Here is a 21715-nt window from a genome sequence, read left to right on the forward strand (position 1 = left end):
ATGTGGACCAAACTCTAGTTAGTTTTGTATTGCTTGAACACATTTTTAAAAACTCTACACACTTATCCCATGACTTTAACCACAACCTGCACAACATTGTGGATCTACATCACTTTGTTCAGATGCTAACACACTAGATTCCAGTCTGGTGCCTATCAAACACTGCTGATTGAAAGCCTAAACAGGTGTCTTGTTTTAGACTAGTTAGTGAACATATACGGTATTTATACAGAGAAAGCTCAGAAAGACTTTTATTGTACACAAACACCAAATACAGTTTTTTACAATCACTTTGGCACTAATTTCAGAACCTTGAAGTCATTTTTCAAAACTCTAGACACAAAACTCACAACCAATGATCAAAATGCACATTTTTCAAAACTCTTAACACTTTTTTCAATTGCTTGGATACAATACACATAAACCAAAGATCATTTGTTTATTTAACAAAGATCACCTGTTCAATATGACACAACTTAACATCAAAGTACTACTATTTCAAAAAGCAATTCACAAATTACATTTCAGATGATTGTCTATTCATTTCATTACAATCATCTAACTATCAATTGATACAACTGCTCAAAATGATAAGTAACTGTTGCATTACTCTTAATGCATAGTTGTATGGAAACAGACAAACAATATTACATGTTTAGATCATGAACGTTTTAAGATAACAAGATTCATTGTCACCAATTAGCGTAGAGCATGAACCAATTAGACTACATTATCTATGGATATAATATTTCATCATCCTTCTTTACTGTAATGTACTACTGTTTATCAGACACTGTTTCTATGGTCCCATGTACCACATTTGAGACTATTTACAGTATTGACAGTACTGCACTGTATGCATGCAGACCCTAGGAATTGCTTGTCCAATTCTGCCAACTCGTTACTGATGATTGAGATATATACTTTTTATATATATATACTGTATATATACATATACATATATACTCATACCACATTGTTCGCCATGCCCAAAGGTTTTTTCCAAGATGTTTGGCTAATTGCAATGTAGATGAGAACCTGTGGCCAAATCCACAAGACAGAGTTGATGAAGATGTAGAATACAGTAATTACTTCTTTGTTTGGCTTTTTAAAGTACAAGCAAGTTGAGAAACACTGCATTTGATGTTGTACAGTACTGTCTTTTCTTTTCTATTTCCTAGCTATTTATTTTTGCTTTGATTCAAAGCAACCTATGTTGTGATTGTACTGTATTGTTTTTCATCAATACATTTCAGATTCTGTTCAATGATTCCAATGTGTCTGTAGTAATCTCTCTACTACTGCAGTACTTTTACAGGGATGTATTTGCATGTAGTACCATAATGAAACATGTATCACCTATTTTGTACTACTATATTTAACGATTGTAAGAACGATGACACAGTGAAACTATGGGCAGCTTGTGTGTGGGTCATCTAAAGTAACGTTTCAATGGTATTTCACCATATATTAGTTTTTTGAACCAATGATTGTGCAAGATTTCTTTAAAGATATGAATGCACAATGCAACGTTTTGAACATTGGACAGTCTGTTTTACACGTGATGACCGTTGTGAGTTTTGTGTCTAGAGTTTTGAAAAATTACGTCAAGGTTCTGAAATTAGTAGCAAAGTGATTGTAAAAAACTGTAAGAAAGAAACAATTATACCCTGTACCGTCTGAGAGAAACAGGTAAAAGAGCAAAGACACCAACATGTCCAGGTAAGATGTCTGAGGTTATACACAGGTTATACACAGCTATACAAAAAAGTGAAAAACACTATATCTTTACAATAGTAAAACTGTGTTCTTACTGTTTTTCAGAAAGTAATGGAGGTGAAAGCAATGGAAACACCACATTCATTCATATTTACAGATGATGCATCCAATGTGATGAAGAAAACTTGCCACATGATCCTGGAGAGAGGCAGGATTCATAACTATTCTTTGGTACTGTTACATATGTACCTTTAGTTTTTTTTCCCAGTAATTCCATAAATTACTAGAGACAAAATACTATATTGAAGCAAACTGCTGATTTTCATCCCTTCTTGTTTGAAAATTGCTAGATTATAAAATCTATATATTTTCCTTAAAGTAACTATTGAATAGTGTCAAGTCACTCACATTGTTCAAACTGTAAAGATGGAAAGTTTGTAATTTCTGTATTGGTGTTTGATGCTAGTGTTATTACTCTCAGTGTGTTCTGAGTGACAGTGTGTGTGTGTGTGTATGTGTGTGTGTGTGTGTTATCTCAGTGAGGACTGTGCATAGTGTTTGGCTGCTCTGAGCCTGTTTTGAGACGTGTGTTAAGAGTTGTGTTGCTTTGAATGAGTTTTTCAGGAGATGTTAATTGTTTAGTTCAGGTGACTGGTGGTAATGCAGACTGGAGTTAGAGTTTAACACATGTGGCTTCAGTTGTGCCCACTGTTGTTTAGCAATCGAAAAAAACTGTAAAAGTGAAACTCTTCTGCTTTTATTTTACTACTACTACTTTATAAAACATTATATGAAAACATTTTTATGTGTCCATATTTATTTACATTTCAATCTAAATCATTTACATTAAAAATAATGACATATTCGTTCAGAGACAAATTGTCAGCTTTTATTTTGAAAGAGCCATGCAGGAAGTAATCTGACGCAGTTGTTTGGAAAATGAAAGTGGAGAGAAACATTCCCACAATAACGACACAAAACTTAACTTTAATATATATTTACAGAGTTCATTTGTGTGTCTGTGTGTGTGTATGTGTGTCTGTGTCTGTCAGTATACTTCATTATCCCAGAGTTGGGAAATTTGTTTGGTCAAAGTGCAGCACATTTAAGACATACAGGTATATAAGTAGGTACCTACCCCCCTGCACACTCACACACACACAAAATAACATTTAGGAATACATAGTTAGGTATGAACACAACTCAGCCTTTCCCCACTTACACTTCAGTCAATCAGTCAATCAGTCAATCAGTCAATCAATCAATCAATCAATCAATCAATCAATCAATCAATCAATCAATCAATCAATCAGTAGCAGGCTTGAAACACATAGGCCTAAGGCAGCATTATAAATGAATGAAAAACAATAAAAGAGAAACCCAGTGTTACCAGAGTGGATAGCACAGTTCATTATCTTGTCTTGTGTCTTTCATTAAAAAGTCTACTAGCAGAGGGGACAAAGGACACGCTAAACCTTCTGGTCCTGATTGACCTCTGCAGCAGCCTACTGTTGCCACGATTGCTGAGTAGGAACCTCCTATATACAGTAAGGGGTGGGTAGGATCCTGAAGTATCTGCTCTGTCTTACTCACAATAAGATCTGACCATAGCTGAGTGACTGACATCTGACTACATCCAATAATTTTGCTCTTTTGTCTTTACCAAACGCTGCAATTTATCTTGGTCTTGTTTGTGCATGTTCCCAAATACGCAGACTAATGGTGCGTTCTTTTTGTCTTGTAATTGCGACTAGTAGCTCGAGTGTGACGTCACATCCGTGTCGAAAAACGAATAACCACGGGTTGTTGCTTTCTTTTTGTCACACAATACTACGAGTCGGAGAAAAGATGGATTTTTGTAACATTTTTAGTAACATTTAGGATTCTATTCACCCAGTTATTGACATATTACACACATATATTTCACAGTTTGATACATGAAAATTACGTTCTGATTAACGTTAACGTTAGGCTACTGCTCTGCTTTCTGCTCAAGACTCGGCTTAAAGCCATTGCTGTCATATAGCAACCGAGCGTCTCTAGCCAATTTCAGCTGCACAAGCTACAAAATAACTAATCAGGCGGTATTTAACTCCTAATAAGACTGTAGCGACATGTCTATAGGTAGCAGTATACAGCGCTATGTTTAACTCCTAATAAGACTGTAGAGACATGTCTATAGGTAGCAGTATACAGCACTATGTTTAACTCCTAATAAGACTGTAGAGACATGCCTATAGGTAGCAGTATACAGCGCTATGTTTAACTCCTAATAAGACTGTAGAGACATGCCTATAGGTAGCAGTATACAGCGCTATGTTTAACTCCTAATAAGACTGTAGAGACATGTCTATAGGTAGCAGTATACAGCGCTATGTTTAACTCCTAATAAGACTGTAGAGACATGCCTATAGGTAGCAGTATACAGCGCTATGTTTAACTCCTAATAAGACTGTAGAGACATGTCTATAGGTAGCAGTATACAGCACTATGTTTAACTCCTAATAAGACTGTAGAGACATGTCTATAGGTAGCAGTATACAGCGATGTTTAACTCCTAATAAGACTGTAGAGACATGTCTATAGGTAGCAGTATACAGCACTATGTTTAACTCCTAATAAGACTGTAGAGACATGTCTATAGGTAGCAGTATACAGCCATGTTTAACTCCTAATAAGACTGTAGAGACATGTCTATAGGTAGCAGTATACAGCGCCATGTTTAACTCCTAATAAGACTGTAGAGACATGCCTATAGGTAGCAGTATACAGCGCCATGTTTAACTCCTAATAAGACTGTAGAGACATGCCTATAGGTAGCGCGGTATACAGTGCTATGTTTAACTCCTAATAAGACTGTAGAGACATGTCTATAGGTAGCAGTATACACGCGCATGTGTACGACTTCTTCATTTGGTTACAACAAAGACAAAAGTGCTTAAAATTGTAGAAAACCACAATGTTTACTACGTGTGATGCACGACGTAGCCATCTTTGAAAGTGAGCTCGGGGTCCTCTGAGTTCAGACGACTTGACGAGTCGTAAATACGACCTCGGGGGGGGGGCGTTCTTTTTGCAACTTCCGGGTCGTAACTCCGGAAAACAACTCATAAAACGACTTCGGTGGACAAAAAGAACGCACCATAAGCCCAAGGACCATACGCTCTGAAGGACTGTTTTATAAAACAATTCTAAAATAATACAGTCCACCTGAAAGTAGTTAAGCTTACATAAAAAGAACATCCACTGTTGTCATTTTTTTACCTTAGACCTAGTACATATATCAAATTTGAGTTGGGCATCGATTTCAAGGACTAGGTATGTGTAGCTACTAACCCTCCGAATTGTTGTATCATTAACAATGCTGTTGGGATCTCACTATGATGACTTCTAAAATCAATGACCATTTCTTTTGTTTTATTTGCATTAACAGCCAGGAAGTTGTCTTTAAACCATTTGGTGAAGTTACTCACCTCTTCCTCAAAGCTAGTTAGCGCTGAGCTATCAGGTTTCAAATACCCCACAATGGCAGTATCATCCGCATATTTGAAGAAAGTGTGTGTGGATGTGCTAGCTCGGCACTCATTAGTATACAGTGTGTAGAGTAGAGGGGACAAAACACACCCCTGAGGGGCTCCGTATTACAGGTTTTCTTGATTGCTTTGATGCAGCAGTCAACTCAAACTCCACATTTTCAAAACAGTTAACACACAGGCCGAAACAGTTGCACTCATGGTCAAATGACACATTTTGTTTGGAAAAGGCTCTAACCGTGCCAAAACATTTAAAATATGCAACAAAAGCTAATTTTGCCTTCAAACAACACAACTTGCAATCAAGTGTATGAGGTTTGACAGTTGTGACTCACCAGTGATTGGGTTGGGGCAGAGGGTGGGGACTAATGGGCTAACATAATGGGTTTTTACATTTTCAGAGGAATTTGCAGTACGTGCTCTAAACACAAAGAAATCTTACAACCTCAGTAAAATAGCCTCAGGTTTCACATACAAGTTATTACAGCACTGACGTTTGGGTTCAACACACTATGAAGACATCTTCTTAGTCATACATCTTTCCCTAATTACTACTCTCCCCGTTAAAATAAAAAGAAATAAGCCAAGTGGTTACCAGAGAAGCAAATTGAAGAAAAAGACAACTATTTAATGAAGCTCAGCGCAAATTCTTTCAGGAAGACGTCATTACCCCAGTCACTACTCCATTCTTAAATCAAATCAGCTGTTCAAGAAGTGACGTGTCAGTTAAACCAATCAGACTCGACCACGAGATTCAAGGGCCAATCACAGCCTTACAACTCTGCTTTAAATCTGTTCTCTCCCTGTGCTGTCAGCTGTCGTTTCAGGCAAAGCGCTCGTCCCTCCTCCTCCCCTGCCTCCTCCGGTAGTTGTGTTTCTCCCGGCTGACCGCTCCGTTGCCTCTTCGGTCCGGTTTCTGGTCTCTTCACCGCCGCCACCAGTGTCTGGACTCCATCGGGGGTTATGTTCCTATTCCCTACCCCTTTAAGAAGATTAATTCAATGGAGTCCAATCTCCAAAAGACTTTGTACATTCAATATCATACAGTTGTACAATAAATATTTTTGCATATCTGCAAACGAAGTCTCTCCTGATTGAATTGTCCTTACATTTCCCATTGGTGTCTTCAGTGATCTGAAAGGTAAACTCTTCAATCAGTCCAGCAACACTCCTCATGTACTCCATGTGCTGCTTGACTTCGCGAACCACAATAACTTCTTCTTCTTTCAGTCTAGCCAGCGGCATTACCTTGTCATCAAATGTCAAAAAAAAAATTTTTCCCGCTCCATATCACCATGACCTTATATAATATTACATCAAAGTGTTGTCTTACAATCTCCTATAAAAATATTGGGACAGAAGATATTTTGTATGCTGTACTACTAATATAGAGAAATAAACCCTGACAGGATGAGATAGAACCCCAGATTCCATATGTACATCAAGATGTGGGCATCAAACAATTTGGATTCAGTGCATTTCAGAGGAAGCACTTTCATTCCCATGGCCAGGAGTAGTTGTCCACAGCCTGGGGCCTCATTTATAAAACCTTTTACACGAGAAAAAGTTGCGTGAAGCAGGGTGAAATTTGTCATCGCAACATTCCTCGCAATAGTCGGGATTTATAAATAATTTCCATGCGTCAAAATGTTCCCAGTTTTCCGCGACCTTTTGACACACGCATGTGATGGCGTCGTAGCGCTCCCAAGGTTTTGTAGACTGGGTCTTAGTGACGTTTTCCGAACCTAACCCAGTTTTTGTTTTCCTGAACCCAACAATCCCGTTCTTGCTAAACCGACCCAGAGCCGGTCGCGGCGCCCGGCGAGGGGGGAGGCAGGGGTTCCTCCCACACCGTGCCGCGCTGCTCTCCCCTGCCTCTCCCTGTGAAATGCGCTGTTTGTTTGATGTGTATCTGTGTGTGTGTGTGTGTGTGTGTGTGTGTGTCTGTGTCTGTGTCTGTGTGTCTTTATGTGGTCATGTCTGATTGTAGGTGTCTGTGTGTATATGTGTGTGTGTCTTTATGTGGTCATGTCTGATTGTAGGTGTCTGTGTGTATATGTGTGTCTGTGTGTCTTTATGTGGTCATGTCTGATTGTAGGTGTCTGTGTGTATATGTGTCTGTGTGTCTTTATGTGGGCGTGTCTGATTGTAGGTGTCTGTGTGTGTCTGTGTGTCTTTATGTGGGCGTGTCTGATTGTAGGTGTCTGTGTGTGTCTGTGTGGTCTGTGTGTCTTTATGTGGGCGTGTCTGATTGTAGGTGTCTGTGTGTGTCTGTGTGTGTCTGTGTGTGTCTGTGTGTGTTTTTGTGGCGTGTCTGATTGTAGGTGTCTGTGTGTCTTTATGTGGGCGTGTCTGATTGTAGGTGTCTGTGTGTGTCTGTGTGTCTTTATGTGGGCGTGTCTGATTGTAGGTGTCTGTGTGTGTGTGTGTGTCTTTATGTGGGCGTGTCTGATTGTAGGTGTCTGTGTGTGTCTGTGTGTCTTTATGTGGGCGTGTCTGATTGTAGGTGTCTGTGTGTGTCTGTGTGTCTTTATGTGGTCATGTCTGATTGTAGGTGTCTGTGTGTATATGTGTCTGTGTGTCTTTATGTGGGCGTGTCTAATTGTAGGTGTCTGTGTGTGTCTGTGTGTCTTTATGTGGGCGTGTCTAATTGTAGGTGTCTGTGTGTGGGAATGTTGTCTTTCTGCACCTTCTATTCCCACACAAAGTTACCACATTGTTACATTTCAAGCACTTTCACCTGTTCTGATTAATTTCTAAGAAATAAGCACCAATAATGATCCAAAATCTTGTTTCTATTTTTTACCTTTTTAATAATTGAATTTCCTTGTTTTCTCACAAAAAACGAAAATGATCATATGATCATAAATGTGATCTCACAGGGGTAAATGGCAAATATGAACTATAAATTATGTATGTATCATTGGTAATTGAGCTAAATCTGTTACATTACATTATTAAGTTTGTGTAACAAAAATATGAACACCACACAAGGGTTAAAGCTTCCAAACAGGATTTATTTCCGATGTTCTACCTCTGTTAGGAGCACATCGATCTCACAACCACTGAATCAGGTTTTTTCCCCATTTTTCCGTTTCGTGATTGGTAGGGGCTCCTTTCAAGGCTGGAATATTCATTGATTAATTAACATGGACCTTATTAGGACAAATATGGACGACCTTGGGAGGAGCGTGAGGCTCATGCAGGACCACATAAGGTAACGCACGTCCGTATTTATAACCAGAGTGCGTACCGGTGTGCGCAGCAAGGTGTTATAAATCAGAATATTGTTTTTGCGTATGAATATTCTGACTTTTTTGCGCACAAAATCTTTCAGAATAGAATCTACGCACAGTTTTATGAAAGAGGCCCCAGGAGTTCATTGGGAGGAGGCAGTTTTTCAACTTCCCCCACAGTAGCATTGTGGTCATTGATGGCAACTTCCAAGGCTTTCTTCTCAACAGCAATCTTTCTTCTGTGGTGGCAAATTTTATTTTAACCATTTGTTTAATGATATTAACCATTGGTTTAATGATTGTTTTATAACGTCACAAGATTTAGCTTCTTCATGTGTAGATTCAAAAGGCTCCAAGTGAAATAGTTGGCAACCGTGAACTATAGCCCAGTAGAATTATTTAGTTTCACTAGTTTGAACCTTCTCACATTGTTGACTTTTTAGCAGACAAAGTCGAGAAGGCCACAAACCGTATCTCTTTCTGTCTCCTGAGATAAGCAGGTGTTTAGTCTAATTTATTTATTTATTTATTTAGGTTTATTTAACAGGGACAATGCACACTAATAATACATAAAGAAAATGTACAGTGTGCCAGAATTAGCCAAAAGGCTACTTTACATCTGCTGTCCCTGCACTGTAAACCCGAACGTTCAAAGTAATTAAATAGATTAAGTAGTGTATACTCAAAGTTTTAGAACAAGTTCTACTAACTTAATTTTGTCAAGTTGGTGTAACATGTTCTTCCTTTTTGAGTATTGTTAACTAATATTTTTTGATTAAATAGAACTATTTTGTGTATAAGTAAGCATAACTTAAAAACATAACTTAAGTACAATGTAATAGAATTGAGTAATAACATACTAAGAATGATAAAGTCCTGTTATTTCTATTGTTTAAAATAGGGATGATTTAAAAATAAACTGAATTTATATAGCACATGTTAAAATACAATAAAATCTCAAAGTGCTTTACCAAATAAGTAAAATCGATCATAATAAATAAATTGCAATAGCAAATGGTCTGAAATGCATTAGACATTAGTGGAGGACAAAATGTTTTTATTTTATTTATTTTTGCTTCATCAGTTTAATGTAGCCTATATATTCTTTTTATTTTTATTTAAGCAGGCGAGGGATAATTTTGTATGGAGAGTTAATCTCTGATTCAACCTGCGAAGCAGAAGGTGGCGCTAATTTGCACACTACACTGATTCCTTACCGCTCTTTGGAAAAACACAGAAGAAGAAAAGTTTGAACAACGCGCAAAGGCGGGAAGCAGCAGACAGTAGGGTTGCAGAAACTACCTACGCGCAGCAATCAGGCTCACTGGACTTACTGTAAGTTTTGAATGTTAATATTCATTTTACTTCTTTTTTATACATTTTGTATGTGTTTGTCTCAGAGAGCGTAGACCTTCTCCAAGCCCCCGCCCTTCACTGGCTTATCACGGGAGTCTTGTAGGGATTGGCAACTTGTCAGATATAGGTTAGCTGCTAAAGAGCGAGCTAGCCACTTAGCGCGACCAATAACGTTACCAGAGACTATTTAGAAGGACTTTGACGTTACGCACTCCAGCAGCACAACTAGCGACCTAGCTACCACTAACCGACTCCCTGAAGAATTTGACGACGGATGAATCTAGTAATCACACGCTCATTCCCCGCTTAAAGGTGGTGTTAGAAAATTAGTTGTTAGTAGAAGCACTAACAGACACCTCGTATGCGATAGTTAGTTTTTGTTGCTGGACACTTTCAATAGTGCACAAAAGAGCATAAACGCACTCAAACTGAGTTCCTACACTGCAAGTCCACTCTCTGTGTAGCTTCTAGGGACGCGCTAGTTTTAAATTCTTTGTGAGCAGACTGAGACACGGAAATTGCTGTTAACAGAACGAGTCAACTGCCCGTGCCTGCCTACTGTTGCCTCGGTTTTAAAACAAACGACCCTGCTGGAGGCAAGCTGCCTTTCATGACAAAGATGAATAAAGTAAAACCCTTAACAGTAAAGCTTTGGTTTGTAGAAATGGTATTATTGTTGATTAACCATGCACTAAGTTTCAAGTGTGGCTGCTTTTCTTTACAGTAATGTTAATTTTGCTTGATGGCTTTAGTAACTTGACACTTATGGGGATTAAATGAAAAGATCATTAACAGGGAACATTTATAAATGGAAGTATTTATAATTTGACACTCTTTGAATCTTTTAATTGTTCAGTTTCAGATCAGTTTATGCCTTTGCATCTTGCTGTTCCAGTTTCAAGAAGTTAAGGAAGATAACTGGAGATGTGATAACGATACCAGGTAATCCAATGAATGTGAATTCTTCTATCACCCCCCCCCCCCCCCTCTAAATACCAATAACTTGAATTGTTGTTTTTTCTCAGACAAGGTTTTATTGTGGTAACCCCAAATCATGGCCACCCTCCCACATACACACATCATTGTTTTTCTACTTGCCTGTTTGATCAAAATAAAGTGTTTTGCTGTATTTAAGTCAACAAATAATGAATGTGTTCTGTTCACGAATACTACTAATCATATTTTACTTAACTTTGTATTTGCTTGCAAAAATGTTGAAGAAGACTGAGAAGAAACTGACCCTCATTAGAAAGATGATGGAGACCACATTTCCCCCTCGCCGACAGACCATAGTGATGTCCTGCCCACCAGTGAACGACCTCATGGATCTGCGGCTTGCTCTTAAAATAGAGTCTGAGGTAATATGGATCAGCTCTCTCTTTTAAAAGAAATTGTGATTCTTACTCATTTGGCTGATATTTTTGCTTTATGAATGTGTGCAAGATTCTTCAAATTGAACTGTTTTTTTAATAAGTGTTGTTGCTGTATTCTCCTCTGGCTGTTATTTCTATGTAGTTGTATGCAGAGTTCCAGCCGGATTACAAATCAGAACCTACCCAACCACGTGCTATGCTGAGCTTGACCGCTATCTTCCTCGACTGATGACCTTATTCAGACGGAAGGCATCAAAAACTGGGAAGACAGCAGATGCTCTGGCTGAAATTTTAAAAATCCATGATGAACAGGTAAATAGATTTTTACACATTTCATAGGTTGAACCAGTAGAACATTGAACAGGTTCAATGATTGAAATGAGCTTTTGACTTTTGCAATTAGTCCACTTTGTTTGCCATTTGTCTGATTGCATTAAAGATGTTAACAGGTTATTTGTGGACATGTTCTGTTTGGACTGTTTAAAATCAGCTTTATGTAAACTCTTCAGTATATGCAATTCTGTTTTTATCTGAATAGGAAATCCATGACATACACACCAAGCGCACTACTGTTCTCCACGTCCTTCCTGTGTATCTGCGTAAGGACGTCTCTCGGATGTTTAAGAACCCGCACAGTGAGTCTCCTTAAGTCACTAACAGATTCTGCTGTGTATTATCTAACCCGTAAATACTAACATTTTATTCAATGTTCAGTAAAACATTTTCTTGTAAATGTCCTTGGTTTCAGTCAGCACTTAGATTCTCTGGTATTTTGGCTGATTCATGTGTGCAGAACATGGATCTTATGTTTTTCAACTCTTACAATGAGACCCAGGTCTCTTTTGTAAAAGTGGTTATTGATTTCAATGGGACTTGGTTAAGGAAAGACAAATTATGTCATCTGTTCTGTTCCATGTGTTAGTTTGTGATTAGTATCTCTTTTTTCATTCATTCAGGATGTGTCTGATGAGCCAGAGCTTGATGGTGTTGCAGTGGGCCTCATTACTTTCATCGGTGACCATGACGCAAGTCCAGTTCACTACCACCCTGTGAGAATCACTGTCGTCATTGAAAGTGATGCCGTGGTCAGCCTTCCCAGACTTGGCGATGCCTTCCTGGTAATCTGTGGAGTGATCTATGCACTACACCTCAGCTATCCCAAAGCACTGACCAACACTTTTGAATTCACTCTAAAGATTTAACTTGGTCTAGAAAGTGGTAAACTATCCCCGAGGTTGCAGACCCTCAAGAATGAATTAATGATGTAGAAACTCATCTGAAAAAAGGCTGCAGGGTAAAGCATTATAAAAGGCTAGTTCAAAGTTATCTCCTTTTGTCTAAATAATGCCTCAAAAAGTTACTGCACTACTGCAGGTGTTCAGCCAATAGGCCCAAACTACTCAATATGCCTTTGTTCTTATTAATATAATGCAAAGAAGTCACGCTAATGTTTTGTATGTTTTAATGTTTTTCTTAACCATTGTGGGCTGCGCAAGATGACTCACATTTCACTGTGCATTTGATATGGTTTGTAAAACATTTACATTTTAGAGTTTTAAGTGAAAATGTTCTTAAACTCTATAGAATATTTGAAATTTCATCCAAATTGCTGCCCTGTCGCCTTACTCAGGAATTAGCAAGGAAGCCAAAAGCAGTGTTTTTCTTTTATAGCTGTAACGAACGATAACTTCATTTTGGTATTATTGTTTTTGATTACTCCGATTATTTTCCTGACTATCTGATTAGTTGTCTGGTCAATATCAGAAATGTGTGATAAATATTTATTTCCTAGGGCCTTAAAGAAACATGCCTACCGTATTTTCCGGACTATAAGTCGCTCCAGTTATAAGTGCATCAGTCAAAAAATCGTCATGAAGAGGAAAAAACATATATAAATCGCGACCGACTATAAAGTCGCATTTATTTAGAAATGTATTTCACAAAATCCAAAACTACACAATAGCACCCAGAACAACAGGCTGAATACGGTAGGTGTCCGGTATGTTAACGTAACACATTAACAGTTATTAAACTATACAATAGCACACAGAACAACTACCAGGGCGTGACGTAGCGAGGCTAACTGCACCGTTGACAAGCCTCTCCCAGCAGCACGTTGTTCAAGCACCCATGTGTGACTCCGTTCCTCCAGCTCTGGCCATCTTGCTTTCAGCCCGCGATTAGCCGATTAGCTTTCTTTGTTTTCTTCATTGCATAAGAGTCACCTTTTCGCCAGTCCCTCACAAGTTTCTCCCTTGTTTCAAACTTTCTTTCTGCTGCTTGATTACCGTTTTCGGCTGCATATTTTACTACCTGCAGTTTATCTCTTTTCTCTTTCTCAGTTGTCTTTAGGAGCAGCATTCTAGTTGTCACAAGCATAGAAGCCCTCTTGGCGGCTGTAGATGGTAATGTGTTCAGTATGAATTAACATTTAAAAACATGTTAAATTATATATATTTTGATATACAAGTCGCACAAGTCACAGGACCAGCCAAAGTAGGAAAAAAAGTGCGACTTATAGTCCGGAAAATACGGTACTTATTGGGATTTATTCAAAGTATCCCCAGAGTTAGATAAGTCCATACATACGCTTCTCATCTCTGTGCGTGTCGTATCTCTGTCTGACGCACCCATGCCTAGCTTAGCACAGATCCTGGAGGTATCTGGCTCCATCTATGCTCCTAATAAGTGACAAAATAACGCCAACATTTTTCCCTATTTACATGTTGTGATTTGTACAACATGTGCTAAGCTAGGCTAGCAGTGGGTGCGACAGAGTTACAACACACACTGAGATGAGAAGGGTATTTATGGACTTCTCTAACTCTGAGAGGATACGGTGAATAAGACAAAGTCCCATTAAGTCGGCGTGTTCGTTTAAGTGACCAGGAACACATTTGGAAGGATAGGATCAGAGAATTTTGAGTTTTTCTTCTTAAAATCTCTCAAATTTATTTATTTATTTAATATACAATTAAAGTATATAAGTATATTTTAAAATTATTTTTTTATTTTAATTTATAAATGTTTTTCTATTTCATTTTAACATGTAACTGTTCAAAAGCAGACGTTCACGACTTTAAGATATATTAAGTTAGTTAAACTTAATGTAAGTGGGCAAGATCGGTTGCCTAAAATTTTTAGATTTTTGAATCACATGTTTTTAAGTAAACAAACTCAACATATTTGACTAATGTGTACTTAAAACAATGACAAAACAAACTAATAAACATTGAGTTTTATTAACATAAAAATTGTGTGGTTGTGTACTTATTTTTTTAAGTTCTGTGAACTTATTCCTGTGGTTTGAAAACTCAAAACTGTAAGTCATAATAACTGAAAATAATTGAGTTCCCTTAACAGAAAACTAAGTCATATTAACTGCAAATATTTGAGTTGAGCTAAATGAGCACTTTTAATTTAACTGTTATCAAAAGGTACAAGTAGCAATTCAACCAACCTTTTAAGTTCGGAAAATTTTGACTTTTAAGTTAATCAACTTAAAAAAAGTGAGGCAACTGATTGCCTCACTTTTTTTGAGTTCTGGTAACTTATTCGGGTTTACAGTGTGGACAGATTGTACGATGTCACACCTACAAAGATAAAAGGATTATAAAAGTACATATAAGTTTAGTCCAGTACAAGTAAAATTGACTATCAATGTTAAAAGAAATAATCAAGCATATAAACAAAAACAGTTGATCAATATCAACATCAACACCAACACACACACAAGCCACACTTTCAGCCCAACAACCTCATAGGCATAGCACAATTGACACAAACACAAACCGGCAGGACAGGAAAGACGAGATAGCAGCAAGATTTTGTAACTACATGTAATGTTGACAGTCCTGATTACCTGTTAACCACTTCCTTAAGTTAAATTTAAAAGAAACATAAGTTTTAAAATTCCTAATGTGAGTAGGAATGAGGTTCCATTCACGAGCAGCCCTTACTGAAAAAGCTGTTTGACTGAATACACTTTTCCTCAGCGGTACAATGCAGTCACCTCTTGCTGCACTCCTTGTAGGTCTGTGAACATTTGGTACTGCGTTTACAAACTGGCTCAATACAATGTAGGAGACACTGGAGCAGAATGGAAGGTTGTAAAATCATCTGACTGTCTATGGTATTTTTTAGAACAGTGGCAGTATGCTAAAGATATTTGAAGAGGGATGGCTTAACGGAGTTTCTTCACTATAAGATGTTTTGATTTTTAGGTTTCTAGTTAGGAAAGACATTTTCAGTTGTGCTGCGTGTACCTTTGAAACTGTGTTTTCTCCATTTGCAAATGTAAATAAATACTCAAAGACCAAACTTTGGTTTAATTCTCAAACAGTCATTATTCGTTTTCATTTGATCATTGATATTTCTAAACGATGCTGCTTCTTAGGAAAACTTCCACCACAGTTTGGCGTTGTCGGCAGGATGGATGAGTTAACAGAGAAAAGAGCTCCGTTGGGTCGCTGATGACTGGCTATCCAGGGATCAAAAATCACCTGCCTCATACCTCTAAACCTTAAAAAGGTTTTTCAGAGAGAAGAGGGTTAGGGCCGCGGAGCGCTCTTGACTGTTTTCCACTCCGTCAAAAACGAACAGGAAGAGATTTCAAGCAGCACGGTAAGATAAAATTGATTAATTACAATTGGATTGCGAATTCAAGGTTTTGAACAAAAATTCTAAACAAGCAACCATTGCTAAACGAATTAAGTAATGAATAATTGTCAAAATCATTCTCTTAACTAAAGAGAATAAATGAAACTAATTCTGACTTTTGGGAAGTGAGTATTGGGTATTTTCTTTTGGGTCATTTTGGGTAACAAAGATATAACTGAGGTTATGAATGACATCTTTTGGCAGACACAGACATATTTCTGATGCTGGCGGGACAACTGATTGACAGAAAAGACAGACGTAGGGCTGGTCAAAAGTTAATCGAAGGATTAACTAGATTAGGCAGAGAAGCCTAACAAATTAATCTACGAAACCCTCCCAGCCGAGCAATGCATCTGGACCCATTGTGGGTGAGATGTGTCAGAAATATGGACCAAAAATTTTGGAATGTTTGCGATGTCTGTCATAGGCCTACTGGTCAAAAGTTTTGGCTTTCCGAGAAACGGATCTTTGTGTACAAAGACAGTGAGAAGGTTAAAGCAAGATTTTAGAAGAAGTAGAAAGAAAATTAATGGGAAAATCAATAATTAAGACAGAGGATTTAAAGCTTCTGGGTACAGGAAAAACAAAGAAAGTTTTAAAATATAGATAAAACAGTGATCTAGGGAAAGAATGCAAACACACATGCACCAATAACCTCATCAGTTCTAACCAAAGCCCATTTCTGAGCTTTCTCTAAAAATCAGGAAGACGAGCTGGAGAAATGGAGGGACGAAGACGACACAGACTCAACTCTGGGACAGGACTGACAGCATCCGTCACACCTGCATCGGGTGGAAAGACCAACAAGTACGTGAGAAAACCATGTTTGAAGCATTTGTCTGCTTGTTACAACAGGCTGGTGGGCAACATATGGAGCGCGGACCCGAAAAAGGCTGCTCCCACAAAGGACGTGGTCGAGCCAGAGAGAGGCCCAGGCGGGTACCGTGGGCAAAATGGTGAGCCCAACGAACCAGACCAGTGTTGGTACTGCAAGGACTTTGGACATTGGGTAGGTAACTGCCTGAAGAAAAAGCAAAAACACCTCAGACAGAGAACAACACCTGTCCCTCTGTTTACACACTGTTTTTGTTTTTGCTATTAGGGACAATTGATAGGTTAGAAAGTTCTGAAAAATAATCTATTCAGTTAAACCATTAACCCTTACTTATCTTCTGAAACCTAGAAGAAGATGCCTACTACTGAGTGTAAAGTTAAAGGGGTTCCACTCACATAATTTGATTACTAGAGCTATAGATTTGACACTGAAGATTATTTGGTCATTCTATTTGGTCAATTGGGGTTACAGATCAAACAGTAAGAGAACAATTCTCTGTTCCTCTCTCCTGTACATGGGAAAAACTATTCTTGGTGTATGAAGGTTCCACTTATTTGGTTTAGGTAGTGATTTAATGTGCACTTTTAACCTCAACACCTGACGGATTGAGAATTTCTCCTAATGTTCAACTGACGTAACCACGTTAATTACGGTGTGGCTAAAATGACATCACTCAAAGCTGCATCTGCTTTTTATCCCTCAAGAAAAGTTTTTTGGTGCAGTGCTGTTTTCATGTAAAATGAACAGAATAGCAGCTTGTTCAGTTTAGTGTTAACAATTAGATTTTACTTGAGCCGGTCACCTAGAATGTCTGTATACGTTCCTGATGTCACTGTAAGACTTTTGCTGCCAAAGCTATTGAAGCGTTCGTGAATATGAAACTGTCTCTGCAGTCTCCCCCGATGCTGGGACTGCCAGATCCCTAAAAACTGTTCATACAGACATACACGTAAATACACATGCTTGCAATGAAGACATGCTTTTTGCACGCTACAAACACTCCCCACACGATAGACAGATCAAATTAGACGCAAAAACAGCACGGTTAACAGAAATAACTTTTGGAAAATATGTCCAAGTATTCAATCTGTTTGTCTGGTGTGTATACAAATTGCCTAGCATGGTGTTAATTATATAAGGGAAGAAAATTGGATTTTTAGTTGATTCAGGAGCAATAATTTGGGTTAGAGAAGTTTTGTTCTTCAAATCAGAAGCTCTCTGGTAAACTAGTTTTTCTTTAGAGAAATGGTTAGAAGAATGGTTGTCTCAGAAAAGTTCACCATTCTTATGATTTGTGTGTATTCAGATCCTTAGGATCCTGAACTAGATAAGAAAGGAAAATGTTCATTGTTTCTTTCTCCCTTTCATCTGAGTGTCCTGAAAATTTGGCAGGCAGACATTTGAAAATGTCTATTTGAAATTGAAGACATTGGCTTTAAAGTTGTGCGACTTGATAAAAATCACTCTTTGGCTGACATATTTTTGTTGCAGCCTAAAAGTACGCATTTGTTTACAAATTAAAATGGTAATGTACCATGTCAGTCTGTTAATCTCCTGATTACGGTAACATAAATTGGGACACCTTTAGTTAATATTAAGGAATCACAAATATTACTTTTGTCACCTTTTTTGACCCTGATGAAGATTACGTTGAAAAGTTTTTTTAACAAATCAAAGGACGAGTATGAGTTTTCTTTTGTCTACTGGCATATACACATGTCCAGTGGCTGTCACCTTGACTGATAAACTACATAAGTTTTTCAGAAATTCTAAACTCAAAAGCTCTCATTCATGTTTCTTTGTCTCCAACAGAAGAGGAGACAGACCTAGGACACCTTGGGACTATTTGTAAAATTGACTGACTGGACTGACACTATTGATAATGTGTTTATTTGTCTCCATCGACAGGAGACTATAGAAAACCCATACAACAACCGTATGTGTTGTATTCACAGTGTTCACATATTCAGTGAACAGGCATATTCACACGGTAAAAACGACATTTTATCTACTGATGTTTCACCACTTTTTGTCTCAGGTACAGCGTTATCTCTGGGCAAAACACACAAATGTGACGTGGATTGATAGACAAATTGTTAACCTGTAGTCATCAAGCTGCGTTCGGACTACAGGCCCCAGAATACATCAGTACACGCTAAAACAGGAAGTAATCGACAGAAATCCGACCGTGTTTTTAACTCTTTATTGACGGATGGGGTTTATAGTTCCATGTTTAGATTCTCCAGCACGTACTCTTATTCTCTCAAGTAACATAAATAAGAAGAATCATTTTTATTATGAATGTTAAAGTTTTGTTTCATTCAGGACCTTCAAGCAGTAAATGCAGAGGGTCTATGTGGGTCTATGTGGGTCTATGTGGGTCTATGTGGGTCCATGCTCGAGCACCTAAAGTCTCCCACAGCTAAACATAACATTCTGATCAGGGAATGTTAAAGGTTTGATTCTCTGTTGTCTCGTCTAACGTTTTTCTTTCCTCAGTGTTCCAGTAGAAAAGACAGTAAATATGGTTTTATAGTTCTGGGTGATGGTAAGCTGTACACCTTGACACACCTTTATGAGGAATACATTGAGTTGTTAATTAATGATGCCATAAATTACTAAAAGAAAAACAGTGTGTTTATATGTACCCTTGAGAAATCCTTCTTTCTTTGACAGAGGACAGCTAGAGGAGGACACACACACACACCACACACACACACACACACACACACACACACACCACAAAGATAAGACACAAGCTAAAACCAAACATGAGTAGTACAAGTGACATTTTGGTTTAAAGAAATGATTTTGATATACATTTTTGTTGAATGTTATATGATATGATGCTCCCCATAACAGGTAACGATTTGGATAAATAGAAGGCTAAAAACTTTAAGTTGTAATGATTCTTGGAACTAGCAGATAGTAATTAGTGTTACTTTGGTTTGTAAACTGGAGATAAAAAATGACATAAACAATGTATTTTGGGTAATTCGTCTTAGTTTAATGGTGATATTGATTAAAAAAAGGTTTAAATGAGATTTAATCCTAAAAGTAGTACATTTCATATCGTACTCTAATGAGTTTTTGAGTTGCTATATCAAATTTTTTTTAAATTAGTTGATATTGAAACACTTTACTGTGATAAAATTCCCCTAAAGAAATTATTCATTGAACTTTGGTTACTGATAAACAGGATTTGCTATAAAACCTAGAACAATGTTAAGGATTAGAATATTAAACAGATTATTTATATTGCTTTTGAGTCATGAGCTTTGTCATGTCTCAAATAGGAGGGATATAGTAGCAATGATAAATAAGGGGTTTAATAAAGAGAAAGGGAAAAGTAGCAGGGGAAATAAATAGTGTTAAATCATTTTAGTGTTAAATAATTTTTCTAAAGACGTTTGAAACATTTGTTGTGACATCACTGTAGCTCCAGTTTAAAAGACCTTGAATAACCAAAGTGATAGAATAGTTAACAATTAACATTTAAAGAAAAAATCTGCTTAGGTGAGAACAAAATTGACAAAATTGATAGACTATTAAAAAGGATCATCTACCCCTGATTGACACAGTAGTGTAAGGGGATGCAATATTAATTGTTTTTGTTTTGTTGATTCTGATCTGCTCTAAAGAATTTTTTTTTTTTTTACATAGGTAGGGAGAGGCCCATAATAAAAAATACCTATTTCTTCCACGGCAGTATAAGGGAAATGATAGGTTAGGTTATTGCGTGAGAATTTTCTTCTGCTCTTTTGGCCGTAAGAATCCAGGTGTCAAGCCTGGGGATTCCGTGGTGATAACAACTTCAGGAGGAAGGATTGGCAAATAGACGGTGACAGAGACCATCGAGATCCTTCCAGTGACACACAGGGCAGTGAAGGTTAAAGGGAGAGTCACCTGGATACACGCATCACTACAAAAGGTTCCAGATGTGGGGGAGAGGACATGTTTTTCTACAACCTGCAACAAGTGACGAGCAGATCCTCTGCTGAGTCACCTACGTGCCATTTCTGAAGCGACAGGGAAAACTGGAGTTTTCTCACTGTTTGCCACACATTGAGAGAGGAGGAAAACGAGAAGTTTTTCCAAGGAGGAAAAACCAGAAGCTACATACTGCTATTGTAGCCTGCTGTTTAAAATCATTTCAGAAGACAGCAGTGCTACTGATCTCTTCTCTGACAACCACAACACATTCTCTGACAGTGACAGCAGAATATACTTCACAATTGTAGAGGACACACAACCTCTCTCTCTCTGAACACACACACACTCACTGCACATTCTTTGGAGGAACTGTTGACATTCCTCTGAGATGAACACACACACTTTCAGAGCAGAGTGCTCTGAACACACACACAAGGAGCAGACGGACAGAAAGGACTGGAACAGGTACCCTTCAAGAAGAACATGGGGGGTTTCCACATTTGTAGTGTGTTTATTCTTCATTACTGCATTTACGATTTTCTATTGTATTTATGGTTTTTGCATTTTATTTTTGATGAGAGAAAAATATGATAAATCCCGTGTAACCATTCCTCCCAACATTTACATAAAAAAACACTCTAGGAACAATAGTGAAGAACATGGAAAGAAAGACGAGTGATGCGTTCACTGCTTTCCATGTAAAGGAGAAAATGGTGTTTGGAATACAATAAGTACTAGTACAGAGCTAATATTACTGTAATGATTAACTTACGTCCACTCTTATGTTCCAATAACAGGCATTAGGATGGTTGGTATACGAATGCTACTAAATTGGGGCTAATTGGGGTTTTGTACCTTATGTGGTTCCTCATGACCACACAAATATAACTGATAGATTATTGATGAAAGAAAGTAAATTATTCCTAAACAGCAATATTGTTAATATTGAACAAAGTTAAGTATAAAGACTTAGGCCATTTTTTCGTTGTGTGCTTTAGAACTTAGGAAAAGTTCCTTGTGGATCTTTTATTACATTGAAGTAATTTCACTTTCCACATTTTGACGACATAG

The sequence above is a fragment of the Perca fluviatilis genome, chromosome 15, assembly GCF_010015445.1.
Source record: "Perca fluviatilis chromosome 15, GENO_Pfluv_1.0, whole genome shotgun sequence".
Classification (NCBI taxonomy): domain Eukaryota; kingdom Metazoa; phylum Chordata; class Actinopteri; order Perciformes; family Percidae; genus Perca; species Perca fluviatilis.